Raw genomic sequence first — 5,453 nt, 5'->3', positions numbered from 1 at the left:
GACAGGGGCGGAGCCGACAGCGGACGTGCCCGCCCACTTTTCCTTCCACGCATGCGTGACCCCCTCCGCGGGTGTTTTTTTTGCCTAAACCTGGATGCTCAGTGAGGCGGTACGCCTGCATCTGGGTTGGAGAGGGACCTGACCACCCAACAAAGTTAGATATTTCACTATGTCAGAATGACATATTTAACTGGGTAAGGCCATGCAGTAATGCTTACATTTGCTGTTTAGGACACGAGGGTAATTTCTGATGCAACCTCCGAAAATAAGCCTACCGTCCCTTATAAGCAAATTTACATTGCTCAGTGGGTCTCCGGGGTTCCAAGGTGGCTCTGCTCTACTGGACTCCTGCTGTCAGAACTGCCCACTGCCGCCCCACATATCTCTCTCTCTCTCTCTCTCTCTCTCTCTCTCTCTCTCTCTGCTGTTGCTGTTGTTACTGTTGCTTATTAAGATTGGGTCTCCCATAGCTCAGGCTGGCTTTGAGCTCACTGTGTAGCAGAGGCTGACCTTGAACTACTGATCTTCTTTCCACCATCTGGGTCCTGGGATTACAGGCCTTTGCCTCTATATTTAGTTTATGTAGTACTGGAGCTCAGACTCATAGTACGGTGGTTTGAGTGAGAATGACACCTCCCCCCAGAGGCTCATACATTTGAAAGCTTGGCACCCCCAGTTGGTGAAACTGTTTGGGAAGGATTTTTGGAGGAGTGGTGTCACTGGGGGTGGTGGGGGGAGGTGGACATTTAGATTTCAAAAGCCAATGCCATTCCCAATTAGTTCTCTTTCTCTCTCCCTCTCCCTCTCCCTCTTCCTCTCCCTTCCCCTCCCTCCCCACTCCTCGTCTCCCCGTTCTCTCTTCTCTCTCCCCTCTGTCCTGTGCTTGTGGATCAAGCTGTAAGCACTCAGTTAATGCTCCAGCACCGTGCCGGCCTGCCTGTTGCCATGGTCTCTGCCATAATTAATGGTCATGGATTCTAACCCTCTGAAACAGTAAGCAAACCCCCAATAAACTGTTCATCTCTAAGTTGCCTTGGTCATAGCATCTCCTTTCCAGCAATAGAACAGCAACTAAGACTCACGCCTTCACTTATGCCACACAGGCACCTGAGCAGACCTTCCATGTGATCTTGGAAGCAGCCCCACAGACTGGGCCACACCCCTGAAATCTTTCTCTCCGTTCAAAGCTGCTGTAAGGAACTGTCAGGCGCACCTAGTTGTGGTCAGGAGTCTCACAAGCCTGCTTGCTTCTCTCCTCACAGCACTCATAAAAAGCAATGGCCTCATCTCACCACACCACTGCCCAGGGGCCAAGACAGCTTGACCAATGCCACACATTAACCAGCCCATTCCCCTATCCAGTGTCTTCTTGACTCCTGCCATCCACATCCTGCAGCGCAAGTCATCTATTAACTAAGCCTGCTTCCTCAGTATGCAAGGATCACACCCTCCCTTAGAAACCTTTAAGAATGGGCACTGGTTTGGCTTTGTATGCTGGGGACCGAAGCCTCTTCCCTCAGGCCCCAGTTTTACTGCCTGTGGAGTTAGTTAATAACTGTCTTAGTAAAGCTCTCACCTAAAGACGTTCACCTGAGTGCCTTTCTCCCAGGTCTACCCCCCCCTCCTTTCATGGCTTTCAAATGGCTAAGTCCAAGGGACACTGGTCAACCTGTTTTTTCTTCATACACGATTTGTTAGTCTAGATCGCTGCCTCCCTGGAATGCATTCTTTGGCTTATTGGCCTGTGTTTTAGCAGCATGTCCTTTGCCATCTTCCTTCACGTTTCCTTAGGATCCTCCCTGGGGTTTCTCCCTCTCCTTTCTATTTCTCCCCCTCCCTAACTGAAGGCGCCAGGGGTCTTCATTGCTCCTCTTTTCTCTTGGGTAACATTATTCCTTCTGAAGACCTCAGGTAACTCCCATCAGTTGAGCGCTCTGGAGCTCACTACCTGTTCCCTAAGAGCGCTCTGAGCTTTGATTCCTCTTGTCTATCTCCTTACCAGATTTTTCTACCTTGAATGTTCTCAGGCACTTTATTTTTGTTTTGCTTTAAAAAAAAAAAACCAAGAAAACAAAACAAAACAAGCCTACAGGGAAGTCAAAGTAGATGGGGATCTCATATGCTTAGACTCGCCTTGAGCGCCTCCCTCCACTTCCCAAAGACGGGGCTTGCAGAGCTGCACAACCACAAATATAACGAAAGTAGGTAAAAATGTACCACTCACCTGACGGTTCTTTCATTTGGTTAAGTCTCTGTCCACACTGTTCCCAGTTGGGCATCTGACCAGGAGCCTTGTACAGCTATTCTACTGAACTACACACCCCAGCCTTCACCAGTCTTTGTTAATTTATGATCACCCTTCCTATGCCTCCTCTCCCCAGGTGGATGATTTTAAATGAAATTCCAGATGTGCTATTGATTTATCTGTGATCGCTTTGGTTTGTATTTCCAGAATTCTATCTCCTAAATATCAAACCCACAGATCTCCTGTCAGATCTCATCACTACATTCTGTTCTCAGTTGATCATCACGCCTTGACTAAATTACTTCCCAAGCATTCTAGGGTGTGTTAGTGCAGGTCTGTAATCCCAGTCTTCGGGAGGTGTAGGCTGGAGGAGCTCAAGGCTCGCCTGTGTACGTGGGACCCTGTCTAGCTTGGTTTCCTATAGGCTTACTTTTTCTTCAACCCATCCTCTATATTGGGGGCTCCCTGCCTTTTTTTAAGGTTAGTAGTATTGTTGAAAAATTTTAAATATATGCCTTCATTTTTGCTTATTTTGTTTGAGACAGGGTCCTGGTATGTACCATTGGCTAATCTCCAACTCAGTCCAAGCTGGCCTTGAACTCGCAATGATTCTACTACCCTACCCGTGTCTCCTGAATGTGGGGATTACAGTTGTGTACCACTATGTCCAGGAAGTATATGTCTTTATGTATAGACTTTATTAATCCTATATATTCAGTACTACATTCTACTATGCATAATATAAATTGTAAAATATAAGCTTTAAAGGAGATAATGTAAACCACTTTAGAAATTACTTTCTGTACTTAAATGTATACTGCCTTAGTATACAAACTCACTCAGTAATTTGTGTCTTTGTCTTCCTGTGGTGCTGAGGACAGAACCTAGGGCCTCATGCATACTTGTCTCGTCATTTGGGAAGATGAAGTTTGGGGAGGCACGTGAAGCTTTAAAGCAGAAGTTTGGTATATCCAATGTCCCTGCTGTTTGCTAAGCGTTGTGTCCTAGGGGAGTGAACAAAGGGATACCAACCAAACTGAAAATTTTTGTTAGTCATGTATATAGAATTTTCCCTATTAGTGATAGTTACTATCAAAATGGCCGCTAGGTGGCACTACAACCCCATTGAGGCTTTTGTGACTGCATTGTTAACATTACTGTTTTTCTTCATTTTCTATATTATGTCAGGATTTCATTGTATAATGCACAGTATAAAGGGCATACATTTTAATAAATCCTAAATGAGACAAGAGTGTAAACAGTTTCAAAAGTTTCTGTACTTGATATATGAGTTAGTTCTGTTATTGGTGTATTTTTACTTGTTGTGGTGCTGGCTATAGAATACGAGGCCTCATGCATACTTAATAAGCTCTGATACCAAGCAATATCACCAGCCTTCCATAGCTGATGTAATGTCAGGATTATTTGGAGCTGTTCTACTCCATAGAATACAGCCTTTGCAAAAGGCAAACCTGATTAATCCATTCCCTTCTTCAGTAGGGCGGTTATGTATTGATTATTGTTGTACATGGGTAAAGTTACAACAGAGAATATGTCTGTTGTTATCTACTGGGTAGAGTCTCAAGTAATGACACTATAACTATAAACCAGCATTCTGAATCTTTACAAAGGAAAACAAACAATTCCCTAGAGCCAGACTGCACAAGTGTACCCGTCTCATTTAGTAGAGACATAGAAAACGCCCATTATAACCCAGACCGGATCTACTTAATAAAGCCATTTGTCTTTTCACTTCTACAACAGTTGTATATATATATATATATATATATATATACACACACACACATATATATATATATACACGCACACATACATACATATATATATAAACTAAGGCTTCACTGAATTTGGAAGTAATTTATAAAGAACAAAGACTACCCACACACGTGGGAGCTTTCTGAATAAGTAACAAGTTACTGTCATTGAAATTGAAAAGGTTTGGCTGGAGAGGTGGCTCAGTTGTTAAGAGCACTGACTGCTCTTCCTAGAGGTCCTGAGTTCAGGGCTGGAGAGATGGCTCAGTGGTTAAGAGCACTGGCTGCTCTTCTGAAGGTCCTGAGTTCAAATCCCAGCAACCACATGGTGGCTCATAGCCATCCGTAAAGAGATCTCTTCTGGTGTGTCTGAAGACAGCTATTTACACATACTTACATATAAAAACAAAACAAACCTAGGTTGTTTTTTTTTTTTTTTTTTAAAAAGAGGTTCTGAGTTCAATTCCCAGCAACCACATGGTGGCTCACAACCCTCTGTAATGGAATCCAACACCCTCTTCTTGTGTGTCTGAAGACAGCAATAATGTACTCATATACATAAAATAAATATTTAACAACAAAAAGAAATTGAAAAGGTTTCAGATATGACCCTAAGAGTGTATAAAATATAACAGTAATGAGTAGAATAATTATTTTTTTTACTGCTTTCAAAATACTTCATCTACCAGGTATCCTTTCAAGCTGATAAAGCAGGAAAAGCTCTGAAATTTGAGCATGCATCACAGTAACCTGGAGAGCTCCTTACAGCAGATTTCTGGAAACATGCCCTGAGGTTTAGAGGAAAGAGAAGTTGGAAAGGAAGTTCAGATTTTACATATTTTTTTAAGTTACAGGTAAGTGTGGAAAATAATTACTTTTGGCTCTCCAGAAAGGCAATGTAAGAGAGTGGGGCAGGTCATACACCTGTGTTCTTACGTTACCACGTGGTCTAGAATCTTATGATGCTGTCGCTTTGATGCTTGGATAATCTCATCTGTAAATGCTGAAGGGTGTCTGGGGAGTGTGTGGCTCTGCTATGCTGCACATCTGTTTTCTCGAATAACTTACCATCTGTTTCAGCTAATGTGTGTGATTCTGGTCCCCACCGCTGCTCAGTGCGCTCACTTCCCTCTAGAATAGCTGTTCAGTTCAAGTTCCACTGACTCATCTCTGTCCACTTCAAAAGCTAGACTGCCCATTTAGCTTTGAATTCTAGTCCCGTTCCTAAAGGCTTAGCTGAGTTTTATACACACAGCACTGCTTAGCTGAATTTTATACACACAGCACCCCTAACAGGAGTGGAAAGGATCAAACAAAAGGGATGGAGATTTGTTTCCACCTCTGTCGTATTTCTTAGATTATTCTTTTTCTCCTCTAAATGATGTTTTCAAAAAAATAAAATCAACATAAATCCAGAGTTGAACTGAACGTTG

Source organism: Mastomys coucha, unplaced genomic scaffold (assembly GCF_008632895.1).
Source record: "Mastomys coucha isolate ucsf_1 unplaced genomic scaffold, UCSF_Mcou_1 pScaffold23, whole genome shotgun sequence".
Classification (NCBI taxonomy): domain Eukaryota; kingdom Metazoa; phylum Chordata; class Mammalia; order Rodentia; family Muridae; genus Mastomys; species Mastomys coucha.
The sequence above is the reverse complement of the archived record's forward strand: the minus strand, read 5'-3'. Positions refer to the sequence as shown.